Source organism: Notechis scutatus, chromosome 2, assembly GCF_049901735.1.
Source record: "Notechis scutatus isolate UNSWTSFEM ecotype Mainland chromosome 2, rNotScu1.2, whole genome shotgun sequence".
NCBI lineage: Eukaryota > Metazoa > Chordata > Lepidosauria > Squamata > Elapidae > Notechis > Notechis scutatus.
Genome location: NC_142010.1, coordinates 39,471,220 through 39,485,578, shown reverse-complemented (window position 1 = coordinate 39,485,578; position 14,359 = coordinate 39,471,220).

Genomic DNA, 14,359 nt, shown 5'->3' with positions numbered 1-14,359 from the left:
TTTCAGTCTTCTGGGTAAAGTTGTGTGTGTGTGTGTACACAACAGTATTTTCCACTGTGATGGGTAGAGTATTCTCTGTGTGTGTTCATTCAGCTAGCTATGAATCCATTGAATCAACTAATCCAAACTTTGCCAGTTTATACCATATCTATGCCATTTCCCTGATGTATTTAGCTAGTAACTCTGCCAAAAATGGAAATAATATTAGCTGTCATGATTTGTTTGTGACAGTCCAATGCTGACTCTTGTTAATTGTTGCATCCTATCAAAATGATCACGAATTATTTAATAATCTTATTTAATAATCTGCTTGAGCAACATGTCTAGTACAGATATCACGATGACAGGTGTCTGATTTCTCAATTCTTCTCCCCCCACTCTTTTTAAAGAAAATAGGGATAACATTTGCTCTTCTTCAATCTTCTGGGACCTTACATTTTCTTCAGTACTCAAATATTACAATTAATGATTCTACAATCACTCTAGTTGTTCCTTCAGTATCCTTGGTTGAAATTTATCTGGCTCTGGAGACTTGAAATCATTTAAATTATCTAAGTGTTTTTTTACCCCCTCCTTGTCTATCCTGATCTTCAGCTCCTTCTTCCTATCCTGGCACAATGATGGCCACCCAGGATTTTATTTCCCTTTTGAAAGAAAATAGATATAAAATATGAAGTAAAATTATGTTTGTCATAATCATAAATTACCAATTCATCCTTGTTTTTGAAGTTTTGAGGGGCCTTTTCACACATGCTCATTCTGTACTTTAGGATACACTGTATTGAGGGTTTCACAGGAATTTCCATTCTTCACAGACACTATTCTCTTTCCAGATTTCAAGCCACTAAATGTGATATTTCTTCTATATGAATTTGTCAAAATCTATTCTTCTTAAATCCAGTGTACATGTGTTGTATTCGTTGTCCACCTGATAACATGAAGTCAAGGATAATATATACACTTTCTCCCAAAGTTGCAGTCATTTTCACTTCTTCAATCACTTCCTTTTTCTTAGTAAGAATCAGACAGTTAGATCCAGGATAGTAGAACCTGTTCCTTACTGGTTCCTTCTTCATTCATCATTGGACAAATAAAACTATCAACAAGAAAGAACAGAAATATATTGCACCTACATTTCTTGTCTGAAATAGATTTTTAGCAGTATCAGGATAACTGAAGTCTCCCATTACCACCATATTTAAAAGCTTGGTCATCCATAATTTCTGCCTGATTAGGTGGTCTATATATTGAATTGTACATCATCAATAACAATATTTTTCTATATTTTTTATTCTTATCCAAACATTCTCAGCAGGAGTTCCATGTTCCAGATAATGAATTTTGTTTAAAAGATATGCTTTTCTTTCTATTGGGTTTTATCCTTCTGAATAATTTGTAGCCTTTTAGGGATATGTTTTAAGCATATGTGTTAGGAATCTGTCCACCAATTAGTTGGGTTGGCAATATATAAAGCAGCAATGTATGTTTGTAGCTTTAAGACAAAATCACTGTGTTGATTTATACTATATTCCAATTGGTTGATTGCATTGCAGGTTGCCATAAGAGGGAGGTAGAGATAATGGCTTGCTATCTCTGACATTCTGCTTCTCTGACATTCTGACATTCTGTCTCTCCGACATTATGTTTCTCTGACATTATATCTCTGACATCCTGTTGCTATCTAAGATTCTCTGTTGTATTTATGCTTTACTTATACTTTGATATTTTTGTTTACTGGAAATGAAAAAGGCAAATGGTAAGAAGACTTTGTAATTGGATATTCTTTGGACTGTAAAATGCATATGACCTGGACCGTTTATTGGACTGTGCTATTTCTTAAAGTAAACTTTAACTCAATTCAGTGTATCTGTGTATGGCTAAATAATTATTCATAACTACTCTTATAAACATTTCCATGTGCATATCCTTGTTACTCAAGGGTTATTCTGTACATATCACAACAATATGTGTCATTTCACCAAGTTTCACTATTGCCTATGAATCATACCCATCTTCTTGCCTTAGGATTTCTGCCAATGTTCCTCTTTGATTGTCCCACTGCATGCTTTTTAACCTTAGCAGCACTTTAGGATCTAGTAAATTGTAAGAACAAAGTTTGGACAGAAGTTTAAACTCGTCATTTAAAACGGTTTACTGATATGGACCTGTGCTGAATCAGTGCACTGACTGAAACTGGTGTAAAAATATAAAATACTCTGGTTATTTTCACTCCCTAAATTCTACACATAGATGCCATACTTGTTGGCAATCATGTTATGAGCAAAAAAGGAACTCTGGTGACTTAGACATGAATGAAAGGTATGAGTAGATTGGCACTGAGAGTCTAAAAATGAGAAGTTGATAAGACTAAATATATATATACTAGGCTGTACATACCTATTAATATGAAGAGGAAAAATAACAAAAGGCCCTTAGTAGCCAGAGTAAAATTATCATCATCAATCATCATCATCATTATCCCAGAGGTAAAGAACTAGGTAGAAGTCCCCTATTTTGAAAAGAACCATCCATCTTCTAATCTTCTATTAGTACCTAATCAGCCTTGCGGGAAGGTTGGTAAGCATAACTATGAACATGAGTGCATTTATGTGACACATTGTCTAAGCCAATAATATTGCATTGTTGCTTTGACATAAGTACTTCTCATTCTGGCTATTTGTCACAACTGACCATGTGCCATCAAGTTGGTGTCAGTTCTTAGTGACCATATAAATAGACCCTCCCCAAGAAGATCTGTCTTTTTAAGGCCTTCCAGTGGTGTACCTATTGGCATTTGCTATAGTTCTGAAAATAAAACTGACCCTTTGGAATTTGGCATTCCAATTAAAAAGGTATAAGTAAAGACTCTTCATTATATTTCTTCTCTATGTACAAAAAAAAAAAAAACACCTTCAGGTGTGCCTGTTTAGTTAAACTAGTTAGATAGTAAGTGAATTGAAAAGCATGTGTGCTTCAGTTAAGTGATTGTACCAAGACAAGATCGATGGGAATTCAGTTCATAAAAATCAATGAGGTTGTTTGATAATCCCTTATTCAGGTTATGAAGTGACTTGTAAGAAGAATTGGGTGTCTCCATGAATGGCTTCAAAGTTTTCATGTTTTAAGATCCGCAGTGCTGATTCTTTTTCAGAGCGCTTCGCTGTGTGCAGGATAATATAAGTGGATACATTTTTAAGGTTTTAAATTTAGTAAAGATTGATTAGTAACAAAATAAATATTTCTACTTCCATCCGTTCCTAGAGAAAAGGAAGGGGAAAAACACTGCCGTGATACTTGTCATTCTATTTTGGTTCTCAGGCAGATTATTTTGTGAGATGAAAAGTAACATATATTACTTATGAAAACTCAAGAGTAACAATGTAATTGATCTCAGATGGACAATACTTTTCAGTTGATATGGAAGCTAGATATCCACAGGCTTCTGACATATTTATTAAAGATAGAGATAACATTTCCTTCATAATCTTTCCATCATTTATAGGAGAGAAAAGTAGGACTCAGAAAGTAAAACAGAAGTGGAAACTGAAGAAAGAGAAAAAAGAGTAAACCTGAAAGTTTTGAAAATCAGGGCAGTAGCTATCTTTGATTTTCCTTCTCTGTAAGGGTGAACAATGGCCTATGAAGTACAACAATAGAACCTCCTTGCATCTTTTTGCAAGCTGATCTTGTGAATCCTTTTCTTGTTCTTATCAGTACTCTAAGTCTGCACAGGCATTTGGACACAAAGCAAAGCAAGAAAGGGTGTACAGTCAAAACTTCTGCTCTTTAAATCCTCAGTTCTTTATAAAGATCTTCATGAGTTAACCAAAGATGAGAAAAGGGATTGTAAGCATTGAAACTCTCTGGGAGATTATTTGCAGTTTAATTAATTAGGGGGGGCACATCAGCTTATTTAATTATCAGTAATAGGCAATGGTGCTCAATAATTATCATCATGGGGCTATTCCAAACATCCACATTGGCATGTTACTCACAGTTCTTAAATCTGCAGAATAGTATGTTGGGATAAACTGCATTTGCCACATTTTGGAATCCTGTTCTGTCATAGTAATAAGGCTGGGAAATGGGGCTGTCCTTACTTATGTAATGAATGCCATATTAAGAAAAGCAATGGATAGCTTTATCTAACTTTGTTTTCCATTTCACTGAATGCCCCATGCATTCTCCCATGCAAGAGAAAATAATAATAACCAACCACTCCTTATTGTGAGTCAGCTTATAAAGGAGATGAGTGGCATAAAATCAAACAAGCAAACAAAGGAGTGAGTCCTTTGTGTTCTCTGAGCTTGCTTGTTTTCTTGCAGATGTTTCATTATCCAACTATGTAACATCATCAGTGCTGATAAGGAGTGGGATTTGCTCTCAGTTTATATTCTAGTGCAAGGGTGTCAAACTCACATCATTGTCGCAGCAGTGTCACATGATGTATCAGGACTTTTTTTCCCTTTCACTAAAGTGGGCATGGCTGGAGCCAGCATGTGACGCATTCAGCCCATGGGCCACGAGTTTGACACTCCTGTTCTAGTGTCTTGCCCTGTCAGTGTTGGTGGGAGTGGTCTTAGAGATTCTTTGGTTGGACTGTTTACTGATAGCTTATTTGGCAATTTTTTGATTGGGGTTATTGTTTTCTTGATTGTTGGTCTGATATTAATCTTGGAGTTCAGCAATGCTGATCTGAGTGCTGATTGCTGGTGGAGAGATGCTTGGATCTTTTTGTTCCCTGATAAGCCAGGAGTCAAAATCAGACAGTGATTGTGATTCTGATAACTTACCTCCTGCTGAGTCTATGGATTGTCAGCCTCAGGAATCTTCAAACCATGATTCATCTGAGGAGGCTGAACAATCATAGGCATCTCCTGATCAGCTTGAACAGCCAGATAATGAGGCATGTTCCCCAAACCCTTTATCCTGACATATGCAGAGGCAAGCAGAGCAACACTACTTGATAAGGCTGCTTTACAAAGCAAAGGGTAAGGCCTGAGTTATACTCAGCTGCCTGTGGATAGATTTATATAGCTGCTTTGCCTTCAGTCTCTATTGTTCCAACTGTTCCAAACAGAACATGAATGAAATAGGTAATGTGGTACAACCAGCATCAAAGGCAACCTTTGTACAATTCATGATAGCAATACCTGAAACATTGACGGGAAACAGTTATAGTCTTTAAAAAAATTAAAGGTAGTTAAAACAGTAAATCTTTCCCTGTTTAAATTGACCTTTTATGTAGTATAGAAAGTTAGTACCCCTTAGAAGTATGAAATATTTTAGGAAATATTAAAAAGGCAGAACATTACATTTTCCCTAAAGAAGAAATGTGTTTCTAAAAACAGAAACTCAGAGCCACAGCTCCCTGCCCCCAGCAGATATTAGGTGCACATTAAGAGAGACTGGGCCAGCCTATCTACAAGACAATTAGACCTTCGGCTCCAGGGTGATGGGATTAAGACATGGCCCTCTAGAATATACTAGGATTATCTATTAGCAAAGCTCACCACATGGCACAACCAAGCCCCTTCATTGCAGCACCCAGCAAGGTTCAACCAAACTTATCTCAGACAACCTCAGCTATGACCCCTGCATATGCCTCTGGGAGTCTGAAAACCAATATAATATATTTTTTGCACAGGAAATCAAGGATGTGTCCCAGGAGAGGGTATAAATACCACTCACTCTCCACTCCTAGTGTCCAGCTGCCCAGGACCTCAAACCCATGTGGTCCTGTCCATCAATAAACCATCTTTCCCATCAGCCTCCATGTTTCCAGTGTCTTTCTTCCCATTTGGAACTAAACCCAAATGGATATTTCTTCCAACGGTAGCATGTGACCAGCATTCTGACCACTTATGATTCAACACTGGACTAGCACTCTTTACCAAATCTGAGTTTTGTTTTGTTTTTAAGGAGCCTGCATTAGACCTGATAAGCAGTATAGAAAACACCAATCAAAAATTATATTTGATCTGCAGATTTGGCATTTTCTGCCAAAATGGCAATGGGAGACAATTTTCAATGCCCAGGTGACATGTCCATAACAGCTTAACATAGTCAAAAAGAAAAAGATCTTAATCTCTGACTGTATCTGGAATAGATTTTTAGTGATATGTGCTTATGCTTATTGTGTTTATGCCAAAAATTATAATGGGATGAGAGGAAAACTGAAATAGCAAGTACAACTTTAAGCTGTGTCAACTTTAAACTAAAGCACAGACAATGCCATGAGGATATGACAGAAAAATTCCATTGGCAAGGCATCTTCATGTTGTTCCCCAGAGTCAAGTGAGGAAGAGACAATAGCCTATTGTTCCAAACTTCATCATTGCCTTTCCAGAACAGAAACTCAATGTTTCAGTCCCGCAGTGCAGCAAAATACATGACACCAAGAAGAAATTCTTCTTTTACATGGCTGCTCAGCTCTTGCTTTCATTACTATTTGAATTGTATCATGCAGTCCCAAATCAATCAAACAGAATCAATCAGAATAGAGCTGGAAGGGATTTTGGGAGTCTTATAGTTCTTCCCTTGCTCAAGAAGGAGACCCTATAACATTTCAGATAACTGACTGTCTGGACTCTTCTTAAAAACTTTCAGTGTTGGAACACCCACAACTTCTGGAGGCAAGCTGTTCCACTGGTTAATTGTTCTCACTGTTAGTAAATTTCTCCTTAAATCCAGGTTGCTTTTCTCCTTGATTAGTTTCCATCCATTGTTTCTTGTCTTGACTTTTGTTGCCAATCAACAGTTGTTGGATCTGTTGAACTGTCAAAGTTTTCTTTTTATCATGAACAATATTCACTTCATACTGTTTTGGAATTAACATGGAACTTTGACTGCATTTTGGGAGGGTATCTCTGAGCTTTAATAACATTTACATTTTAAACTAAGTAATGATTAAGCTATACATCTTGGGCTATTACATTTAGTCATGCTCTTTAATTCAGATCAGATAATTAGATAATCAGAGTTGGAAGGGACCTAGTAGATCATTTAGTCCAAACCCTTGCCCAAGCAGGAGACCCTACCCCATTTCTGACAAATGGCAGTCCAATCTCTTCTTGAAAGTCTCAAGTGATGGCGCTCCCACAACTTCCGAGGGCAAGCTGTTCCATTGGTTGATTGTTCTCACTGTCAGAAAGTTTCTCCTTATTTCCAGGTTGAATCTCTCCTTGTTCAGTTTCCATCCATTATTCCTTGTCTGGCCTACAGGTGCTTTAGAAAATAGCTTGACCCCTCCTCTTTGTGGCAGCCCCTCAAATATTGGAACACTGCGATCATGTCTCCCCTGGTCCTTCTCTTTACTAGACTAGCCATGCCCAGTTCCTGTAACCGTTCTTCATATGTTTTAGTCCCCAATCCCCTAATCATCCTGGTTGCTCTTTGTACTTTTTCTAGAGTCTCAACATCTTTTTTATAGTGTGGTGAACAAAACTGATGCAGTACTCTAGGTATGGTCTTACTAAGGCTTTATAGTGTGGTATTAGTATCTCACTTGATCTTGATTGTATCCCTCTGTTAATGCAATTTAGGATTGCATTAGCTTTTTTGGCTGCTGCTGCACACTGCTGGCTCATATTTAGCTGGTTGTCCACTAAGACTCCAAGATTCCTCTCATAGTTACTGCTATTGAGCCTGGTTTCACCCAGTCTTATATGTGTACTTTTGGTTTTTCTTGCCTAGGTGTAGGACTTTATTTTTCTCTACATTGAATTTCATTTTGTTAGATACAGCCCAGTGTTCTAGTCTGTCAAGATCCATCTGGATGTTGAGCCTATCTTCTTGGATGTTAGCTATTCCTGCCAGCTTAGTATCATCTGCAAATTTGGTAAGTTACCCTTCTATTCCCTCATCTAAGTCATTCATGAAAATATTGAAGAGTAGTGGGCCTAAGATAGAACCTTGTGGCACCCCACTGCTTACTTCCCTCCATGTAGACTTAGACCCATAAAGGACTACTCATTGAGTATGGTTTGTCAGCCAGTTGCGAGTCCATTTGTTGGTGGTGCTATTTACCCCACTTTCTAGCTTACCAAGAAGTAGGTTGTGGTCTACTTTGCCAAATGCCTTGCTGAAATCTAAATCTGTTATGTCCACAGTATTTTGCTGGTGTACTAGTTTAGTCACTATGTTGAAGAATGAAATAAGATTTGTTTGGCATGATCTGTTTTTAACAAACCCATGCTGACTGCTAGTTATTACTTTACTTGTTTCTAGATGTTGGCATGTTCGGGATTTTTTAATCTTTTCCAGTATCTTCCTAGGTATTGATGTTAGGCTGATTGATTTATAGTTTCCTGGGTCTGTTTATCCCCCCTTTTTTGAAGATGAGAACCACACTAGCTCTTTTCCAGTCCTCTAATAGTTCCCCCATGCTCCAGGATTTTTGAAAGATATAGTGCAATGGTTCTGAGATGACCTCTGCCAGCTCCTTTAAAACTCTGGGATGGAGAAGGCAGAGCTGGAATCGCGACGATATGGCATGCGATCTTGGAGGTCTGAGATCGCTGCCAATATCTTTGCTCCTGGATGGTTCAATAGGATCTAAACTGTCCCGAAGAGAGGGTGAATGTAAAGAGCGCATCGTGTTGATCCCAGGGATACCGCAAAGTCCCTGGTAGATCCAGGAGAAGCTTTTTTTGCCAGCGGCAAAGAGGCAGCCATTAAAGCTGCTGAAGTTGGGACAGCTCCGAAACGAAAGAGAACGGAAAGAGAAAGTGTGCCAGTTTGGTGAGAACTTTTTCTTTATTTTAAGATTTGAAAGGACACCCTAAGGAAAAGAAAGAATCTGTAAAAGTTTTGACAGAAGTGATTAAGCGGCAATTTTAAACAGGAATGTCAAAGTAATATATATATATTTTCCTCATTGCTGGATTTTCTATACATGATTTTATATTTTGAAACTGGACTGGTTTTTTCTTCTTCCACCTTTTCTTTCTCTCCTTTTTGACTTGATAATATTTTAGGCTAGAGACTTCCTTTTAGTCATCTTTTTTAATATCTTTTTCCATTTTTAATTAATTTTCATTGTATTTTGTTTGGAAAAGGAGGGGGAAAGTGAAAGCAAAAGAAATTTTGTAACACTGCCAACTAGAGTCTTGGAATTTTTTTTTTTTTCTTGACCAGACAAAGCTGAGAAAGAACTGAGACTTCTTTTCAAGGACATTGCCTGTTTGATAAGATAGAGGGAAGAGCATGGGAGAGTATTATTGCAGGTGCTCTTCTGGGTTTCTATCAACAGCTGGAGCCTGGTGTTGAAGCTTATAGGGAAAAAAAGGTGATAAGACTCTGGAGAAGAGAGTTATAAATTTTAACAAAAGCCTTGGACAATCAAACAAGGTGCAGTGTGCTCTTTTAATTTTTTTTAAGCTGCACTATTTCCTACTTTAACAAACCCCCTCCTTACTAGTTTAGTTTCCGTAATAGCTATTTGGATTTTTGGCCTTTTGAAACTTGATTTTTGTCTTTCTTTTTGTCTTTTGAAGTCAAATTTTTATGTTTGCATTTTATTTTAAAGGAAAAGCTTTAGAAAAGCTTTTTTTCCCAAGGGAGTAGTCTCTTTTCTTTTCTCTCTCTCTCTCCCCTGTATTTTTTTTCTCTATTTACCTTACATATTGGTTTTTTTGTTTTTTTTTTGTGGCTTTCTTTCTTTTTATTTTCTTATGCATCCTTTTATACCTGAGACCTCTTAATTGGATTAAGGTGTTGAAGAACCTGAAGAACTTTTTTCTCCTCCTTTTTAGTTTTTTACCTTTTACTTTTCTGCCTTTTTCAGGATTTAACAATTTTTTCTTTTTTGTGTGTTTATGGTCTTTTCTTCCATTTTTGAGTTTTTACTGTTATCTAGCCAATCGATTGGATTAAGGTATACAAGAACCTGAATAATTTATTATTATTATTATTATTATTATTATTATTATTATTATTATTATTATTATTATTATTATTATTATTATTATTATTTGGTTTCGTTTTTCCTACTAGTTTTATTTGGAATTGCAATTGGTTATTTCACAAGTGGCTTAAGGTCTAGAAGAACCTGAATATTTTGAATTGTTTGAAATCAGTAGGAAACTAACAGCCCCTGGTTCCTCAACTTCTACTTCTTCCTCTTCACCATCTGGAGGACAACGTTCAATACAGACAATGTTACAGCAAGAAAAGGAACAGGAAAAAGTGACCCTGCAGATGATTATGCAAGGAATTCAGAATATTCAAATAAGAACAGAGAATATTGAACAAAGAACAGGGAAAACTGATGAAAAGGTGGAGAACATTCAACAAATGATGTTGAAGTATGATGAGAGATTCCAAAATATTGAAAAAGAAGATAAACAAAGAGATAAGAAGATTGGAGACATTGATAGCAGATTAATTATGGTTGAACAAGATAAAAGTGGGATGCTGAGATGGGAGATGGACAGATCAGAATTTTATCTCAGATTCCAAAACATAGAGGAAGAAAAGGGACAAAACTTAGCTGAGATAATGATAGAAATTTTGGCTGAAGCTTTGGAAATAACTAAAGAGAAGATGATGGATGGAATAGATGATGTTTATTGAGTCTTCACAAGATATGCAATGAGAAATAGCTTACCAAGAGAAGTTCACATCAGATTTACAAAGAAAGCCATTAAACGCAAATATTGCAAGTGGCAAGAGAGAAAACATTGAAATATAAAGACAAGGAGATTGTGGTCCTGAAACAAGTACCCAGAAGAGTGAGAGAGATGAGAAGAAATACCGATTTCTGACCAAAATGCTACTTAAAAAAGAGGTGAATTATAGATGGCTGATTCCAGAAGGTTTAATGTTCATATGGCAAGAACAGAGACATAGAATTGACTCAATTGAGAAAGCTGAATCATTTTACACAGAATTTTTTGGAAGGAAAGAGGAAGAGGCAGAAAAAGAGATCTCACTAATTGAATTCCAAGAGGACTGCCAAATGGCGACTGAAAAAAAAGAAGGTGCAGTAGGTGGAAAGGTGGAAGTCAAAGAACAACGTGAACCAAGATCTATGAGAGCTGCTAAACCTAACTACAAAATATAATCATGGAAGGGAAAAAACTGATTACAATTAATATAAATGGACTTAACTCAGCTGTTAAAAGAAGGAAAACTTTCCATAAATTAGAGAAATTAAAATTTGATATAATCTGCCTACAAGAAGTACATATCAAAAAGCAACATGAACAACTGTTGATACAGCCAAAATTAGGGAAAATATTTACTTCTTTGACACAATGCAAGAAAAGAGGAGTGGTTTTATACATTAAAGATATTATCCCAGCAAAATTGATCTATACTGATAACGATGGAAGAACACTAATGGTGGAAATAATGGACAATAATATGAAAACACTCCTGATTGCAATCTATGCCCCGAATGACAATCAAGAAGAATTTTATAAAAAAAATTACACATGAAAATAATTGAACTGGACTAGGCTAATATAGTTATGATGGGAGATTTTAATGGAATTGTAGATAATAAACTAGACTATACAGCACAGAAAACAACAAAGCAAAACAGAAAGACTCTCCCTAAATCTTTTTTTAAAATGGTAGATGAAATAAATTTAAAAGATACATGGAGAGAAAGAAATGCTAAAACTAAACAATACACCTTCTACTCAAATAGATATTTATCATGGTCCTGAATAGATATGATATGGATGTCAACAGAATTGTTAGCTAATATTCAAGAAATAAATATTGAAACAAGTACTTGGGCAGATCACAATCCAATGACAATTAAATGGAAAGGACAAAGAAGAAGATCTAGATGGACGTTAAATAATACTATTTTAAAGGAAAAAGACTTCACACAGTGGATGGAGAAAGAACTGGCTTTCTTCTTTAGAGAAAACAAAAAAGAAGATACATCAATCCAGAATATATGGGATACAATGAAGGCATATGCCAGAGGCTTGATAATAGACTATACAAGGAAAAAAAATACCATGAAAAGACTAGCCTCTAAGGCATTAGAGGATGAGTATAAAGGACTTGAAAAGGAGCTACAGAAAATGCCACAGAAAAAGGACATTAAGTTAAAAATGGATATAATCAAACATAAAATGGGTCTAATAGAAAAAGAAGAATTAGCACAGAAAATCAGAGGTGCTAAACAGAACTATTTTGAAGATGCAAATAAACCAGGTACATGGTTAGCATATAAACTGAGAAAGGAGAAAGAATCAAGGAAAATATTGCAATTAATAGATGACCAGTGCCAAGTTTGCTATAGTAGTAAAGAGAAGAAGGAAATCATTTGAGACTTCTATGGGAAATTATATATGCAAGAGAATATTGGTGAGGAAAGAGTTAAACAGTACTTACAGAATGCTAATTTACCCCAGATACCTAAAGAGATTGAAACAATGTTAGAAAGCAATATAATGATGGAGTTAACTGAAGCACTCAAGAAGCAAAATAATGGAAAGGCACCAGGCCCAGATGGACTTCCAGCAGAATTTTATAAAACACTACAAGAATTGTTGAACCTTCCATTGCTAGAAGTTATGAAGGAAGTTATGTTAAATAAGAAGATCCCTGAATCATGGTCAGAAGCTAATATTACACTTGTCCCAAAAGAGGAGGCCGATCCATTACAAATCAAGAACTATAGACCAATTTCCTTACTAAACGCAGATTATAATTTTTTTTCTTCAATATTGGCAGAAAGACTTAAAAAATACTTAAACAATTTTATCCATCCTGATCAAAATGGATTTCTGCCAAAGAGACAAATTAAAGATAATATGAGAGTAATCTTGGACACTTTGGAATACTATGAGGCACACCCTGAAAAACAAATGGCTTTGATATTTCTAGATGCATAGAAGGCATTTGATAATGTGAATTGGTGATTCATGTTATTACAACTGGAACAGATGGGCTTTGCTAAAAAATTTATTCAAGCAATAGAAGTTATATATCATAAGCAAATGGCAAAGGTAATGATAGAGGGAGAACTGACAGACTCTATTGATATAAGAAAAGGAACAAGACAAGAGTGCCCACTATCACCTCTGTTGTTTGTGTTAACCTTGGAAGTGCTAAACAGAAATATTAGAGAAGGATATAAAAGGGATGAAAATTAAACAGGAAGAATTTAAGTTGCAAGCATTCGCAGATGATCTGGTTTTCATTTTAGAAGACCCACTAGAAACAGCATCAAAATTGATAGAAAAGATAGAGGCTTATGGAAAAGTGGCTGGTTTGAAAATAAACAAAGATAAGACAAAGATCTTGACAAAGAATATGCTATCAAGACAAAAGGAAGAACTGGCAGATCTATTGAAAATTCAGGTCATGAATAATATTAAGTACTTGGGGATACATTTGACAGCAAGATGCAGTACACTAAAAGAGAATAATTATATCAAACTTAAACAGCAGATAGCGTTAGATTTGGCGAAATGGGAAAATTTACAACTGTCATTAATAGGGAGAATATCAACAATCAAGATGAATATACTACCCAGAATTTTATATTTGTTCCAAACAATTCCAATTAGGCTTGGAAAAGATTACTTTGAAGATTTAAATAAAATCATGTTGAAATATATATGGCAAGGAAAGAAAGCGAGAATAAAGCTAAAGCTTTTGCAAGATGCTAGAATAAGAGGAGGATTTGGTTTGCCTAATTGGGAGTTGTACTACCAAGCTACAAACCTGATGTGGGTTAAGAAATGGATAACATTAAGAAATACTAGATTGTTGACCTTAGAAGGACATGATCTGTTGTTGGGGTGGCATGCTTTTCTATGGTATAAAGGAACTAAATCACAGGGGTATTTTAGAAGACATTATATACGGGAGTCTCTGTGGTTAAACTGGGAGAAGACTAAAAGACAATGCTATTTGAAAATTCCAGTCTGGCTATCAACTATTGAAGCATTGCCTTATCCTATAATATATAAAAAGGAACAAACAGTTAGATATGGTGAAATATTGAATGAAAAGGGTGAACTTAAATCTGTACAAAAATTAGAGGAACAAGGTATAAAAATGAATTGGTTTTCATATGTGCAAATACATTCAAGGTATGATAAAGACTCTAAAACAGAAGGTTTCTATGATAAACTGACTGATTTAGATAAGATTTTGACAGGTACTGATGAAAAGGTGATTAAAAAATTGTGTGGATATTTATTAGCAATTAAACTAGAAAAAGAAACAATGATTGCTTGGGGGAAGAATTTTGGATATGGGATTGATCTAGAGAAATGGCAAAAATTGTGATTTCAAAAGTATACAATGACAATGTCAACAGCATATAAAGAAAATTTGTATAGGATGTTTTACAGGTGGCATTTCTCCCCGACAAGAATAGCAA